The 17833-nt window shown below is 38.7% G+C and overlaps 1 protein-coding gene across 3 annotated transcripts in view; it reads left to right on the top strand.

Moving 5' to 3' along the window:
- Positions 1–2269: 2269 nt before the first annotated feature.
- The window catches only part of IPCEF1 (interaction protein for cytohesin exchange factors 1), a 184578-nt gene continuing 169014 nt past the window's right edge, over positions 2270–17833 (top strand). For 2 of the 3 annotated variants that reach the window (XM_077149321.1, XM_077149318.1), the window contains exon 1: positions 2270–2770. The gene's annotated coding sequence lies outside the window, so the exon portion shown is untranslated. Of the gene's footprint in view, positions 2771–10356; positions 10829–17833 lie in introns of all 3 variants that reach the window. The other variant, XM_077149319.1, reaches the window with a different exon arrangement.

Below are 17833 nucleotides of genomic sequence, written 5' to 3'. Positions count from 1 at the left end.
GAGGTGACGCTTATCAGAAATAGAGGCTTACACAAAAATGAAACCATGTTTCTGGTCAAAACGTGCAGCATCTTCTTTTAATCTTTTCACTCTTCTACAGGTATAATTTTGATCTCCTTATGAAATGAATATATAGAAAATGAGAAGCTGGAGACCAGGGACTGAAGTAGTTTCCAACTATTATCTATTCCCCAAAGGTAACTAACTATTTTTCCCAAATAGTGGCTTTATGTATATATACCTGTTCCTCTGCTCTGCCAACAACAGTATTTATTTTCAGTGCAGTTTTTATTGACATTTGGGTTGTGAAGTATGGGGTATGTTTGGATGTAGACCATGTTTAATCTATAAATTAAAAAAAAAAAGAGCTTCTGACCATCTAAAGCAGAGACATAAAACATGCCATACAGAGGATTTCCACTTGGCTTTTTAAATGTTGCCCTTGATCTTTTGCCAGTTAAATTGCAAATCATGTGACACTGGTTTCTGTCAGGAATGCCAGATGTTACAAACACATCATTAAATTAGGAAGCTCTAAGGTCAACGGAATTCTCTACTCAGAATGACCCTTTTCTTCTTTCTCCCAGTCGTCTGCCTGCCAGTAAAACAGACCTTCTAATTGCCTATGGACAAAGCTATCAGGCTCACAAAGCAAGATGGAAGAAGTGATTTGCTTTTGCATTATGAGACATTGGTGGGAGCCACAGGCAAGGCAGCCCTGCCGGGTCATTCTTAGGAAGGAGCAGATTCATTGCGTGTTGAGAGGAGAAAGACCAAGTGTCAGGCAATTCTGATCCAGGGAATTCTTTTTATTGAAATTGCATCAGCTCCCTTCCAGATGCTAAACTAATTTTATAGTTTAGTTTAGGTTTTTGTTTGCATGTTAATGTATCTGTTTCTTGGACATGAAATGATAAGGGTCATTCAGTTTTCAGGTGTGTTCTGTGAGGTTGACTTGGACATGAAATGATAAGGGTCATTCAGTTTTCAGGTGTGTTCTGTGAGGTTGATAATAATTAGAGAGAGCTGCAGGCTAATTTAATGCCTGGATGAAAGTCTCAGTTTTTATTTCATTGGTATGACTGTATAGATGATTTTACCTTTAGACTGGTCTTCCCTCTTATTGTATTTGGCTTGACAGGGGCAACTTGATCTTGGAGAGAAGTCTTGAATACTGGGTACACGGGTAGTTCAGAGGTTAGAATGCCCGCCTTTCATGCAGGAGACCCGGGTTCGATATCTGGACCATGCCCCCCCCCAAAAAAAAAATAAATAAATAAAAAGTCTTATATATTTTGGTAGGCCACCATCTAAGATAGCCCCCTGTGATCCCCACCTCTGGGTATTCGTGCCTTGTATCATTCCCTCTTAGTGAGGGTACACTGGCCTTAGTGACTCACTTCTTAGTGACTCATAAAGAGAATATGGCAAAAGTGACAGGATATCACTTCTGAGATTAGGTTACAAATAACTGTGACCTCTGTCTCATTCTCTCTCTCATTCTCTTTCTCTCTCTCTCTCTCACTTGCTTGCTCTGGCTTTGTTGTCAGTTGCCCTTAGGAGAGGCCCATGTGGCAAGGAACTGAAGGTGGTTTGGGGCCAATAGCTAGAACTGAACTGAAGTCCCCAGACAAGAGCTCATGAGAATCTGAATCCTATCCATGACCATGTGAGTGAGCATGGGAGAGGTTCATTCCCTGGGTGAGCCTCTGGATGACTGCAGCCCAGCCAACAGCGTGATGCCACCTGGTGAGAGACACCAGCCAAGCCATGCCCAGATTCTTGCAGAAAATATAACATGATAAACACTTTTTATTTTAAGCCTCTAAGTTCTGTGGTACTCTATTATGCAATGACTGAGAAATAGTGTGCATGCTAAGGGTACGGCTCCCACATTTAGAAAGATTGCCTTGGTTATGAGCCCATTGCTAATGATTTATTTCCTTTTCTTTGAAAGCAGGGTATAAATGAATAAGACTGCATTCTTTCCCCATGGAGGTATAAAGAGACAAGAGCTGGAGTTGAAAAGGGGGGTTTATGGTAGGTGTGAGGCAGGTGGCAGGAATTTAGCAGAGATAAGTTCAAACATCTCTAACTTTCAGTCTGTTGTTTTCTTTTTCTCCTGTGTGAAAGAAAAGCTTTGAAGTTAGAGAATTTATTGTATTTACTGCAGAACAATGGTGGGCTAAGACTTAATTTTGTCTTAAAATGCCTTTTAGAAATTTATTCTTACCTTGTTTATTTAGTAAAATGATTAGGAGACCAGAAAGGAAGAAAACTCACATGGAGATGAGAACATGAAAGAGGTCAATGATATGTGAAAAAATGTCATCTCACCCTGACATGATGGGAACAGCTCTGCAAAGGACTTCATTCTCAATGCCTGTAAATAAACAGCTTTACCCTCAAACAGGAAAGTGAAGCCATGGAATGTTTGTACCTCTGTTCTGCCAATGGATACACTGCATAGTGTTTAGTGATAGACAAAATCAGTCAGATAGGACATGCCCACTTTGCATGCATTGTGTCCTAGGTGTTGGAATCAAGGAAGGGCTCAATAACAATAAGAAGGAAGAACAATAAAATTGAGGAAGTAAGATGGCACTTCCTCTTCTTTCGTAAGAGTTTTATTCTCTGGTCAGCTTTGAATGGCAGACCTGTGTAGACTGAGCCTCCAGAGCTCTAGCTGCTTAGAGTGGAATTCTATTATGAATTTTCTGAATTCAGGGATAAAACAACAGCTCTCGGATTTACTCTCTTCTTATTGCATGTAAGTAAAACCACTCCTTGACTAATGCATGGGAAGTAATTGGTTGGCATGTTGAGATAGAAAAGCAATTGATACCCTAACACTATCTTTAGAATAGTGAGTTCTGAAATGTGGTTCTTGGGATATCATATTTGCGTAGCTCTTCATAAATCCACTGCTGTTATGTGCTGTGTTAAAGGCATTTTCTAACTTTGTTAAAGCTTAGAGGGATAGAGTTGTGTACTTACTGTGCTTCTCTCTTTTTCTTAAATGGATGTTATGTTGATAGCTGTTAGAACTGCAGACTGTGGGTTTGATTTAGGGACGCACAATTCAGTGTTTGTTTGGGTCCTAAAGAGTTCATTTTGAAAAACATTGCGGCTGCCCACTTTTGAGTAATGTGCTTTTTGTGGAGAATCCCCCTTTGTATCAGGCAGCTGGAGGGGATTTTACTTTTCAATAAAAGTCACAGGCTTGAAAAAATATGAAAAGGAAAGCTAAGGTGAGGCAGGTACAAGGCTTTTACCACAGGCCTTTAGGGTGGTTGGTTTTCTTTGCTTGGGTGTATGTGAAAAAAATTTTAATTAGAGGAGTTAGAATCACAACCCACTAAGACATGTTTGATTATAGAAGTGGACTTTCTAGTCTTCAGAGGCTTCTGTGTTCCTAGTACTGTCCTCTACCCTAAAAAGGCATAGGCAGAATCCTCTGGAGGTATTAATTTTACATTGGAAATTGAAACACAAAGAACACAGTTTCCTTTCTGCTCGTATCATGCAGTTGAGGAGGAAAAGGAATTGTTTGCATATTTGTTGATGTGCCCACTCTTTGATTTACCTTTTAATTTTTTTTCTTTCCTTCTCTTTATATATCAAGTGTCTTTTCTAGAGAGAGTCCACGTATAAATTACTTCAGGCAAGTGGCGTTAAGCAAGCGTGCATCATTAGACTATGGAAATAGGAAGTTCTTTCCTGTGGTAGTTTGCTGTGGCAATAAGAGATAAGAAATTACTTCATGGCTATTGCCTGAGACTTTCCTTTTGACTTGAGTATCCTTCTTGAGCTGCTCACTTCTCCTTTCCATCCACCTTGGAGGCTGGGCTGTGTGTGCTGATAACCAGAGCACAGGCTAACAATTTGCAAGCAGATGTAACATGGCTGTGGGTATGTGTGGGTGTGTGTACATAGAAAATCCTAAAAAAGAAAAATAGGCCTTTTGGTGTTGAAGAAAATCCTGCAAATGCAGAAATTACTGTACCCGCGGGACTCAGAACAATGCCTGACGCATCTTATACTTAGTAACCATTTGTTGAATGAGTGAATAATTAGGATGTTCATATACTGAGTGTGGTGGGGGTAGTCATTGCTTTATTTCTCTTACCCAGGAGGATTTGGTAACATGTAAGGGGATGGGGGAAGAGGTCAAAGTGAAGCAGGAGAGGAGGAGAATATGAGGGTGTGAAAAGAAGAAAGACTATGCAAAAGAGAGATGATAAGAAACCCTAGGGTAGAAAAGTGGAAGGGATGGCAAGGTGAGTCGTAAGTGGTGTCGGTGGTGTTGAAAGTGGACATATTGGTGTTGAAGGCAGTGGGGGTGGTGGTGGAAGTGGTGGAGGTAGAAGTGGGCAGAGGTGACAGAGGTGACAGTAGAAATGTGGTGGTGGAGGTGGTGTTGGAGGAATTGCTGGAGATAGTGGTGTGTTGGAAGTGATGGTAGAGGTGGTGTTGGAGGCGTTGTTGGAAATGGTGGGAGAGGTGTGTTTTAGTTTACTAGAGCTGCCAGAATGCAACACACCAGAGAGGGATCAGCTTTTAATAAGGGAATTTATTTAGTTACAAATTTATAATTTCTTCAGAAGAAAGGCAGCTGGCTTTCCCCTAAGTTTCTCTGTCACATGGGAAGGCACACAGTGAACATTTGCTGGGCTTCCCTCCCAGCTTCTGGGTTCAGTCGGCACTCCTGGGATGATTCCTTTTGACATCTCCAAACGTCTGGGTCAAGTACTGAGATGAGGTATGCTGAGCTGCTGAGCTCTTTTTTGACCTCTCTCTTTTAAGCCTTCAGCTAATTAAATTAAATAGTGTCACTCATTGTTGAAGGCACTCCCTTAGTTGACTGCAGATGTAATCAGCCATACATGAACTTCATATGCTGATGATTTAAGTCCACAACAAGAGAACAATGGGGCGTCATCACCTGGCCAAGTAGACACCTGAACCTAACTATCACAAGTTGGTAGAGGAGAGATTGGTGGTGGAGGTGGTAAAGATGGTGGTGGTGACAGAGGTGGTGGTGTTTGAGATGGTGATAGTGGTGAGTTTGGGGAGGGGAGTGCAATACAGCAGGGAGAAAACCTACCTTTGGTGTCAGACACCTGTTCAAAATCTGTATGCACCACTTACAAGTTGTATCACCTCTGAACTACTAGAAGGGGGTGTTTATAATATAGTCACCATTTTGGGCTGTTGTGTGAGGATTAGAAATATGATTGTATAGTGCCTGCACTTCATGGATCTTCACTAAATGGCACTTATCAATATAGTCTCTTCAATCATCAAATATCCACAGCCACACTTAAGAACGTAACTGTTAATTTATCTTTTCTTCTTTATGCTAACTTATATAAAATGAACAAGACTCTTTTTAAGAGCCATTTATTAAAAGGACATGCTACTAGCATAGTTATTAGAGTGGTTAAGCATACATCGTATATCTTTATAAAGGGATACCATCAGTAAAATGATGTTTATGGAAGTATTTTCAAGATTCATGCTATGTAGAAAATCCAGGAACAGCAACCTTTTGATGTATGTAAAATTACTGCAGAGAAGGCAGATGGAGGTCAGATATGTAAAAATGTTAATGTATAAACAGTGGGTTTATAGCTGATGTTATTTTTGTCTTTCTAGTTTTCAATTTTTTTCCCAATTAATGGAGCATATTTGGATTATCTTAGTTTAAAAATAAAATAAATGTGGAATGAAAATGAAAGAATAAACACCTAACTGTCCACCAAAACGAAAGTGAAGATTTTGAGTTGTATGTGCTAAAGTTTGTGGTTTCTTTCAATGTGAGTAATGACACTTAAAATTCAAGGGGGATAACCTATGAGATTAAAACAGACACCTAATCATATGACAGCCTTAAAGTAAGAACGAGAAAATAGGCCCTGTCTATGGTGGTCTGGTTGGATTAGTACCTAGAATAACATGAAAATGAGTTGTTTCCTCTGGGTGATGCATAACTGCCTCTACTCCTGAGTCGAATGATTTTCTAGAAAGCTCAAATAGTTCATTAAATTAAATTTAGATCTGTCAGCATAAAAGTAATTCATTTTTGAAGGAATGTTGATATGTCTCTATCATCTGGGTATTCATGGGGGTATTCAAAGTCTTGACATGACTTTGTATAGTCAAGAAATAACTCCTGCTCTTAGGAACTTGGCCTGGCCAGTGCACAGTACCTGTTTGTCACTATGGAGTCCCTTATCAGAAACTTGGACTTTAATGGAAATAGGACTGTCAGAATGGAAGTGGTGAAAAGGTGAAAAGCTAGCCAATTTAAATTCACCCCCAAATTACTAGAAATGTGGAAGAGTTGTTTCAAATAAGTCTGAAAAAGATGACCACGTCTTCTTTTATGTTAAGTACTAAAACCAAATAATCCAACATGAACTATGAACTGAAATAAAAGCAGCAGCCTGATGGAATTTTGAATAGATAGTCCATAGCATTTTCTGAATACTTCATGTGCTGAGCACTGAAAAAAAAAAAAAGCCGATAATATTATTGAACACTCACTGTCTTCCAGATACTGCAATAAGCCTGTGGTCTAAGTACCATCCAGTACAGTACTGCATTAGCTTCACTCATGCTAGTGATTTAGGGCCAAGAGGCCAGTGGAGGCAGATTCACGTTCTGCTTTGAAATCTTAAATGAAATTCCTTTCTACTTCCTTATTAAGGAGGCAGTGGAAAGGGCTTTTTCTTTTTCTGGAGGTACCTGGGACCTAAAATGATTGTACCTATCTGTTTGTCATCATAGCCTACTTAGACAGCCTGCCCTTGGTAACACGTAGGGTTTGCATCTCAACCAGCAGGAGACAAAAGGGGTCTGGAGGGGCAATGGTGCTCATGGTGGTCGCTATCCCCAGTAATCCAGTCTTCTCACCAGGCCACCCTCCCTGAAGGACCCTACCAATGTCCTTCTAATCCAGACATTCAGCACATCTCTGAATCCCACATATCCTTTGCCTGAGGGCAAATGTCTTTGACATACCTCTTCCTTTATGAAATTATCATTCTCGTTTGTATTAAGCATATTGCATGGCACATTGCAAGCTCTCAATTGATAGTAATTCTAATATTTTATTATTTTTGTTTTATGGTTGCTGTAGAAGTACTGTTTTAAGAAACCCTAAGGAATTAATTTTGGGGGGTACTATATTTTGAGGCCTTCTCAATGTAGTTTGCTACTAATATGAGTGCTGTAGTTTTTTCATATTCTAAAATTTTACAGAAATTGATGGTGTCTGGTTCAAAAATGGTAACTGAAGAACATTGGTTGTTGAAAAAATGTTTGTGAGCAAATTAATGTTCTTTTCAGAAATAGTGAACTTGTAGTTATTATTTTGATCATGCTAGAGATTCACTTTATATGATGGAGTGTTTGAAGGGACACATAAAATATTCAAAATGTTGAAAACCACTCATGTTGTAGATAGGTTAAAGTAGTCAGATTGATCCAGTGGAAGAATGTTATCTTCCATTTACAGATGCGTATACCAGGCAGTGTATGTGTTTTACACTGATTGTGTCATTGACTCCTTACAACAACCCTTAGGGAAGGTACTATATGCATTTTACATTTGGAGACATAAGTCTTAAAGCTCACTCCCTGCCTGAATCACGCTGCTGATAAATAGTAGAGCAGGAATTTGTCCTCTGGCCTTCTACTTATGAACCTAGGGCCTTTTCTACATGCCTACCCCACTACCTTTTGAATGGAAAGATAAAAAAACATGTTATCTGAAGAGCAATTGAAAATGTGGAATGGTTGATTCATAGCGACTCAGCTTTAGAGGGATCTTGATCACTGTATTAAAGTATCTGAAGAAGTGTCATAAGGAAGAGAGATTAAGTTTATTCCCACACAGCCCTTTAGATAAGATGTAGGACCAGAGTGTGAAGAAGTAGTGTATATGGGTGGAATAGACTGGCTTGTGATTTTTTTTCTTATCATTAGTAATTTGTAGCCACATATTAGATGGCCACTTGTCTGCAATGTCACAGAAGGGATTAAAATGGCAGCTCACCTGGACTAAATGATCTTTTGGGTTTCTTCCAACCTTGAATATTTATGAACCTATGAAATAATGGAAGTGCCTCTCTTTCACTTAACTTCACCCAATATCTCTGACGATAGTTACAGATGGGACCAGAATTTTTATTGAAATTTTTTATGGTGATAATTATAGAGTTATACACAGTTGTTTAAGGAATAATGCAGAGAAACCTCTTGCACACTACATCCAGTATCTCTCAATGACAACTATATCAAAATCTTGTAAAACTATAGCAAAATGTTACAACACAGTTATTGACATTCATTCATTCGCCCCACCAATCTTTTTCTTATTTCCCCAGTTTTACTTGCACTTGAGTGTGTATATATTTTTATACAGTTTCCCTTCATGTGTAGCTTTGAGTATCCACAACCACAGTCAAGATACAGAACACTTCCATTACCACAAGGATCCCTCATGTTACTCTTTTATAATAACACTAGTTGTGCACTACCAAGCAAGACATTTAATTTATCTACTATAAAAGTTTTATCTTCTATAAAAGCTGAGATAAAATACCTGACCAACGTGCATTGTTGTGAGGACCAAATGAGATTAGGTGGAAATGCTTTGAAGAATGTAAGGCAGTATTAATTAAAACCCTACTTTCTTTGCTCATATTCCTTTTTCTTACCATGTAGAGACTCGATGACATAGAAGAACTTTATTGGCAGAATTGGATTAGATGGAACGTAGTGGGGGTTAAACAATAACTATTGTAAATTCCAGTAATAAACACACCTACATTGTTGGCAAGTACTTATAGGGAACAAATCCAACATGACTCACTTCTCTGTCTTTAACCTATGACACTGAGCCTCAAACAGTAGAGTCCCTTCACTACTGAATGGCAGTAAATAAGGACACTAAAGAATGAAACACAATTACTCAGTGAAAATCACTCTATTGTGAAGTCTATAAAAAAGCAACCTTTCATGATTTGAGGTTAGCTAAGGATACAGATTATTATATCAGTGTGGTCATTTGCTAGATATGGAAAATTAGTGTCTTTCTGAGGGGATATTTACTTCTCCAAGTTGTGTATTAAAAGGAGGGTTCAAATATTCTGAATTGGAAAAGGATGCACATTGGAGCAGATATAAAATCTAAAGCTCTAATCTCAATAGTAAGTGAAAACTCTCCAATTCATGGGGTAATCCTGGTCATTCTAGTGTGTTTATCTACAATTGTTGATTTCTTTGAAGCATAAACTTAATCTGGTACCTGCATCACACTTTTAGTGACAGCAGGAATAGCCAAGACTTCAAGCATGCTCTCCGGTTTCTTGGCAATGTAAATAATCTCTTAAATATCTTTCTTCAGGAGAGGTTAAATTACTCTAATTCCTATTATCATAATTATCCCCAGAAGAACAACATTCTTTAGCAGGTAAACATCATTGTAGGAGACTAATGCATTTAATCTACACACAAATAAAAATATCTTTTGTTTCTCTTCTAAAATGAATCCATATTTACTTTTCTTTAGATTTTTAATTAATTTTGTATAATCTTTTTCAAAATGTTCAATAGAAATTTCAGAATGGATAGCTTCTTTCAAATTTGAATAGGGTGGAAATTCTTTTTCCTAGTTATCATGAAGGAAAATGATTTCTTGGGAGTCTTGTGCTCCAATCTCTAATTTCAGAGAGGAACATTTTAACCATTTGTGGGCAAATGTATATTCAGATAATGAAACTTGGACTAAAACAGGAAAAAATGCATACCTCTAGACAAGGAAAGATGTGGAGACTACTCGAATTACTTCTCCAAACCCTTGATTTAATATTACTCCTCTAGAATATAGTTCTATATAAGATGTCATGGCTCAGATAAAAGAGATTTGGTTGTGGTTATTCCAAGTAGTATTTTAAGGAGGAAACCTTTAATCCTTTTTGAAAACTGAAGAAATGACTATAGACATGAAAACCATCCTTTTTAGGCTACTGGTTTATGATTATTGCATTCTGAATATATATGTATAGTGTCATCAATTTCTTGACATGTTTGATGATTTTAGCAAATTTAAAGTGCCGGTCAGTTATAATACTCCTGTTCTTTCAACCTGTAGTGAGCCTTAGGCAATCTTAAGGCCTTATTTTGTGCTTCCTTATTAAGCTGTAAATCCCAACTTCCTTCTCCATCCGATGAAACATGCAAAGATAAGTTTTCACTTGTGAGTATGTTCGTTAATCACATAATATGATGACGTTCTGTTTTGAATACTCAACACCAAATGCTTACAGAGTACTTATTAATTTCCAGATAATGGGCCACGTATGTTACTGCAGTAGAATGGACAAGACAACCTTTGAAGTCCCTTGATAATCATATGAATGAGCACTGCCTCCACTACCTCTTCTGCTTAGATGCAATTACAGCTTTCTGCCAAAGAGAATGATCTAAACTTGAACACTTTGGGTTAAATATGGTCAAGGTTTTCCAGCTAGAACTGGGTTTCATTCTGCAACACTAACTAGCAAGATCTGCACTTGGATTTTCAGCTTGATTAATCACTCAGTGCAGCTTTTGCGTAGGTAATGGGCGCTTGAAGGAGGGATTGCTGAGCAAGGTTTGCGCTCGGCACTTGAGTACTATTTAGTTTTATTTTGTGAACACTGACAAATGTTCCAATGCTATGTACACATCAGTTGCTTGAGAAGAACGCAGGACTCCCGGCTATTCTGAGCTGAGAAGCAGCAGGAGGAGACCACCATCCAAGCAGTCACCAAGCACCGTAAGTGAACAGAGCAGGTGAAGCTCGACAATTCCCTCTGGAGTGACTGTGCTTTCAGGTGTGAGTGTTCCAGGTAGCAGTGGGATCCTTGACACTGGAAACGGCAGTTTCTGCTTTTCGTTACTTCCCATTGGGTCTTTTGCATTGGGAGCAAATTACCAAGAGAATTCTCCCCTCAGTCCTGGACTAAGGGCTGGCCAGCACTGAGCACCAGTGTTTACCCTCCCCTGCTCACATTTCTCCCCATGGCAGAGGAGGAGCTTTTGCCAATGGATGGATGCCGTCACCCGCAACTTCAGTCATGCCTGAAGCCTTCTGGGCTGAGAAAGCTGCTGAGGTTAGCCAAGGAGTCAAGGCAGAAAAGAGTCTAAGTGGGCTCCTCCTTTCTAACAGTTGCTTCTCAAACAGGCTCCATCGCTCTCCATATTCCCAGTGGCTGTCTGTCACATGTTGGTTAGCACAACTGTCATTACTAAGAGTTAACATGTACTGACCACTTAATACCTGCCAAGGAAAGTGTCAGTGGTTTGACATTCATTTTCTAATTTCTTAATCAAATAACTTCAGAAAATGCCATCATTGTTAACTAGCTCCTGTTTTCCTGAAACAAGTTTGGAGAGTTTAAGAACTTTCCTCAAGATCACACAATAAGTAGAGGAGTCAGGATTCCCATCCCAATCGTTTGACTCTGGGGACAGCATTTGAAGCTTAGGTCAGTACACTGAGAGCCCACTGGGAGTCCAATAGTCTAAGGCTGTATTGAGGGCCTAGGAAAAGGAGGCCATGTCACATCTTACTTCTTAGGAGTGCTTGGTACAGATTTGCATCCTAAAGATATTTCTAGATCAGAGAGCAGGAAGGTGGAGCCTGAGGATGATGGGGCATTTGCTTCCAAGGATTCAGATGGAAAAGGGAAGAAAAAGATTAAAAGGCAAGAAGGCAGGATTTTGAAAAGATGTTCTTGAATAGTCTCCATTCGTGCTTTCTATTTATTAAAAGGTCAGAAAAATGTTCTTGGAAAAAAAAAAGATTGGCAAACATTAAATTAGATGAAGAGAGGGAAGGAGAACTCTCTTTCCCTCTCTTCATCTAATTTAATGTTTGCCAATCTTTAAAAGGCAAATACTTTTAATTCAACCTCTTTTTAAATTTATCTGCTATTTATTGCTTACATTTTTAAATACAATTATTTTTATTTAGTGCGCATGGGACACGTTTATTGCCAATAATGTAGAGAAGCAAGGAGAAGATACATTTTATTTTTCCCATATTCTACAACGAAATAATCATTGTTAGCATTTTAATGTAAAATCTTCAGTACTTTTTCCTTTTTCTTTGAATGTATGCATATTTAATAAAAATGTCATAGAATGTGCTTTGGTTAATTAAAATCATGTTCCTAATACTTCATCTATTTTGTGCCTAATAAGCTACCAAATAAGGGTATAGTAGTCAACCTTTTTAAATGAATATATGTGAAGTAAGCTCTCTTCTTCATATACCTGATCATAGAAAAATTAAGAATTGACAAGTCTAACAACAAGTTTTCAACCAGAAAAGTGACTAGCACTTACGTGAAACAAGAGAAAGCAGAAATTAATGAAAGAGAAAAAGGAAACAGAGGATGCTGCCTCTACTCCTGTGAATTTGAAGAGGCAGTGCTTTTTTGGACAGATTTGATAGTAGGGGAAAGCAGATGTCTTTTGCAAAGAGAAATTTTTCCTCAATTGGTTTGCTTTTCTTGCAACTTGGTTTTGGTGCCTGAAGACCCTGGAGCTAGTAGAGGGTCCTAATCTAAATGTGATTTCAAGTCTGTTGGTGTCATCACTCATAAGAATTTTCCAGCTGCAACTACAAGTGGTATTGAAAAAGAATTTCTGAAATATAAAAATTCTCTTATTCCTGAATTCAACCCAATTCAAGAACAATTTATTGAGAAGTTGCTCTGTCTTAGGCATTGCAGAACATATGAAATAACTATTTTTTGTAAAAGCCCCTTCAGTTGTTTTTCTAATTTATTGACACAACAAAATATGCACATGAAACGTTAAACAGAAGAATCCAAAGTGATACATGATTGTATTAATGGATAGTCTAGAGATCATAAGTAAAAGTTAGTGGGGAGCATAATCCAGCAGAGTTGATGGTGGAGGGAGGAGTTGATCAGCACAAGAAAGGGGAGAAGGGTGCAGTGGGTGGAGAGGAAGGAGTTGGCCACATCGATCAGGAGATAAAATAACTCTCAGGGGCGGGCCACGGTGGCTCAGCTGCAAGAACGCTGGCCTGCCGTGCCAGAGGACCCGGGTTCGATTCCCGGTGCCTGCCCATGTGAAAAAAATAAATAAATAAAAAATAACTCTCAGAACTCTCCCCCTTGAGCCAAGCGACAATATCAGTGATGCTCAATATTAGGCAGTTGTAGAATGGGAAGAATCCGTACCATGAGTGGGGACATCTTAATTCTGCCAGATGCTAAGTAAGTGAACTTGGAGTTGATACTTCTTCAAGTCTTAGTGTCTTCGTTTGTGAAATGGGTAGAATCGTACCTTTACGTGGCTCAGTTACTGAGGTCTCCATTGAGATAGTGGTGTTGCTGTGCTTTGCTAACTGAAAAGCAGAATGTAAATGTCAGTTGTGTTAATGACTTACTGCACATATAGACAGAAGAAAAGCAGAAAACCAGAACATGAAAGGAAAATAACATAGTTCCAACACACCTTGGGCCAATGTGAGTGATCTTGGAGACAGAGTGAGCGCATATTTGGGCGGCATAACTTGGGGTGTTAGAGCAGAGAAAAGGGGCTGGTAGAGGGAAGGTTCTGAGTAACACTGACACTTCTTCTGTCTCTGATCAGAGAAATTATGGGAATGAGATTTTGTAGAGGGGAAAGTTTGCTAGGGAAATGGACTGCTTTGCAGAAAGTTGGATGGCAGAGCTGGGTTTCATACATTTGTATTTATCCTAATAAAATGGCACTTTCTCGAGTCTTGTGGGCAAAGTATTGTGTTAAATTCTTGAACATATTCTTCCCATTAATTAAACAAGAAGAAAGGGAAAGAGAAATTTATTTTTCCTTTTTCCTTCTTTTACTTTTTATCCTTTTGCATGTTTAGAAGTGTGCAATGTGATGCTCAAAAAATGGTGAAGTGATTTTGGAAAATATTATCAGTCTAATTGTGTATAGATAGAGCTTGGGCAGTGGGCCAAGGTTTATAGACCCTACTTTTCTTTTTAGATCAAGGCATATAGACTCTGTAAGTTAGTAGGGCTTAATAACATTAATTCATAATTATTTATGTAAAAGAGGCTCAGATAAGGCATGAATAAATTAAATATTCACACAATCTATAAAGGAGCCTTTATTCTTTTGCTTTGTATCATTCTTTTCCTATGCATGTAGTAGATTTTAACAATTAGTTTCATTTACTCTTATGCCTTGAACCCTTTGATAGACCCACCCCCCCAAAAATGCCAAAAGACAAGTAGCAGGGAGGAGAAGAAAAAGCAGAGAGCTCAGGGAATTCACACTCTGTAAAAAAGTCTCCTGAACTAGTTTAGCTTAACTGATTTCCTGCCTGTGTTGTTCATTACATTCTGATAAGACTTCTCTTAAAGACTCTATTTTTTTCAAATCTATGTCTTTTCTCAGGGCTCTTCCTCCCAGACTCAGCATTCTTTCAGTGATGAGTGCATCCTCCCTCTCCAGGTTATCCCTTCTTTGGAGTGCCTGAGCCAGTACTTTCTGCCTTTTCTACCTTCTACCCCCATCTCTCTTTCTTGGGAAATTCCTTAACCTCAATTATCTTCAAGTGTTACCTCCCCAGTAAGATATGAGCACCCATCTTTGTCTTTTTGATCTAACTTTGGAACCATACTCAGTTTCTTCCTACCAGCAGGCTGTCTTTTTCACTCACATTATTGCAATTTGAACATGTTTGAAACTGAATTATCGCCTGATAGTCTCTTGCTTTTCTTCTTGCACTCTTTTTGAGAATTCATAGACAGTTGATCAAAACAAATTAACTTGTTAAGTTTAATTTTTTAAAAAGCCATTAGACTGTCTTCCTTCCTCATTTTGGGGTTTACCCTTCTGTATCCTATCACATGCTGTAATGGTACCCTGTACTCATCCCTGGGTCAGGTTAGCTTGGTTGCATAATACTTCTCTTTCTAGCCCACCTGGTCATTCAGTTAAGAAATTCTTCCTCTTTTTTCCCATCTCTTCACCTTAATAACTGCCAAAAGGACTATTAAGAATTGGCAAATTTTAGCTTGGGCATGTATGATGCAATAAGGGGATACAAGCAGGGCCAGTCACGAGTTAACTCATGACCCTCCTCTTACAAGGTAAAGATTATGTAATTACAAAACATAGCATCAGCATCACCCCAAAGGAAAAGATTCTTTTGGAATATGAACAGATTCTAGAGACTGCTCCCTTGCACTTGGGCACCAGCTGTAGCAAGGAGCTAAACCCAGGGGTAGGGATGCATGTTCCAGAGGGTAATATCCTTACTGTCAATAAATCCAGGACATTTTCACAAGTGTTGGTTAGACATTTGGTTGTAATATTAAAATCAGTTTTAAGAACCAGCATTCTTGAAAATTCAGGCAATTAATAATAGTAATAAAAGTCTTTATTAAAAAAACATAGGATCAGCATCAAAGAAACAAGTCAAATGAATTATAACAGTTACAAATATTTCCCTCTAGCTATTTTAAAAGGCTAGCATACATCAGGGCTGTCAGTTATTTGTTAATTCTCAGTACTCAGTAGCAGTTGTGGTGAAACCTCTTTTCCCTACCTCCAGATTGTTGACCCTTCTTTCTAATAATCCAAGCCAATGGGACTAAGCCTTTTGCTAAATCCTATCCTGTATTGTGATATAAAGGAGAGGCTCTGGCATTCTTTTGCTTACGTGAATGGCGTTTGTATTTGTGGCTTTATTAAAAAAAAACATAAGATTCAGGTTCAGCAATTTGCTTATTATACAGACATTCCCAATGAAAGTCAGCTCGCCTTGCGCTTGGAAATCCTAGAGAAGTTTCACATATTGATGTTTCACTGTCTTGTATCTTAACAAGCCAAGTAGGCAGCTGCTTTTTTTTCTAGCTCTTTGTTTGTCTTTCTTCTACTCATTGAGGAGGAAACCTCCCTCTAGATTCTAAATACCTGTTAGCAGGAAGCCTCTGAGCTGGGGCTGCTAAAGATCTACTGTATGCTATTGTGCACATTTTCTTAAATTGATACAAAGATTTTGTGCTGTCTGTATGTGGGGCAGATAGTAGTACATTCATTGAAGAAGCTAAGGCTCAGAAAGGTTAAGTGGCCTGCCCAAGGCCAAGCTACTAGAAAAAGGTTGAGCTGAAACCTGAACTCCAGTTTACCAGTCTCTTACTTGAGTTTAGTTCTCCATCCCCCAATCCCTACTCCTGCCCCTGACCCTACTCCAAGCATTCTGTTGTCTGACCTTTATCAATTAAAGAGCTTTATTTGATTCATCTAGGTAGTTTCAATTCAAATCTAATTATCTTCTGCTACTCCTAGCCTGAGAGAATACATAGGATATGGATTTCTACTTTTCACCTTGGGAATTAGCTTTTCACCCTAGCTCACTAACTTTTGATGCCTGCTGTTAATGCTTACTTCAAATATATTTTAGATAGGGGGGGACTTTAGACTTCATTTACTTTCACTGTTCCACTTGATAGATAAGTAACTGAAGTCCAGAGCTTTTATGATTTGCCTAAATTTGCACAGCTCGTTAATGGTAATCTAGATTATAACCTAGATTTCCTGACTCCTAAATTCTTTCCATTGTTAGGTTAAATCTGGGTTAAAATGCATGCATTCTTGGAAGGGAAAGGTCTTTAAATTGTTCTGAGTTACTAAAACCAATATGTGAATTAGCCAGTCAGATGCTTCAAACTGAGAGCTAATTAAAATTGCCCAACCATCTGGACTGCATGTCCTACAACCCTGGACAGGTCAATGAGTAATCCAGACCCTCTAAATGTTAGCTGCCCAGTAACGAGAACTGCATGACTTATATCTGAAGATTCTTTCAGCTTTTCTCACTTAACATACCTTTCTATATAATGAAGCCCTGCCCTTTGTACATGGAAAAGATGAATTTACTTATTTCATGCTTCCTCTTTCTTAATACCCACGATGCCGGACAGCTCTGGAGTTCTCAGAGAAATCAAGACTTAAACCAAAGACTGGCTCCATGAGGGTTCTTGACTCAGTTACAAGAAATAATTCAAGGACTAGTCAGTGTGTACTGCCAAATATTCTAATAAGCTCAATGCCTGAGAGCCTCGGGAATTCTCTGCTGGATGCTGGAGAGCCCCAGGAATTCTTGGTGAATTCCTCAACCAAGGGTTGACACCATGAAAGTTCTTGACTCAGTTGCAGGAAAGAACTCACAAACTAGTCAATGTGTACAGCCCAAAACTTGAATGCATAGTAAAAGTGCGCATTCAAAGGAAGATGAGTGCTAGCATTCTCCAAAGAAGGAGAAGCTTGAATGAGAGACAGACCACTGCTTTCACAAGGCTTATTAAGGGGGGTAAATATCTGCTGGGTTTTCCATTAGATCAAATGGCTTTCAATCCCCACCTAAGCATATTTCTCTCCAGGCGCCCACCAGCCTGCTTCAAGATGAGAGGAGCATCAACATGCTGTAAAGCATTTGTAATGGTCTCTTGAGTACATATATCTTGCCTGACAGCTTTTTCTGACCCTGTAATATGCCCCCCCCTATGAAAAAGACTTTCTCCAGGCTCCCTTTCTCCTTTGAACCTGCCTCATTGAGGGGCTTTCTACCTGGTGGTTTCTCCAGTGATTTAGCAGTCTAAAGAAGATGGGGGTGTTAATTAGCATAAATATGTGGGGCATTCAAACAGAAACTGTAAAAAGCTGAAGGAGAAAATCTAAATGTCTCAAGGTTTTTAAATGAAAAATGTCTTTAAACACACAAATAGCACAACCAATTTTAGAT

This window comes from Tamandua tetradactyla, chromosome 2, assembly GCF_023851605.1.
Source record: "Tamandua tetradactyla isolate mTamTet1 chromosome 2, mTamTet1.pri, whole genome shotgun sequence".
NCBI classification, from domain to species: domain Eukaryota; kingdom Metazoa; phylum Chordata; class Mammalia; order Pilosa; family Myrmecophagidae; genus Tamandua; species Tamandua tetradactyla.
Note: the sequence above shows the minus strand (reverse complement) of the source record. Positions and strands in the feature narration are given on the sequence as shown.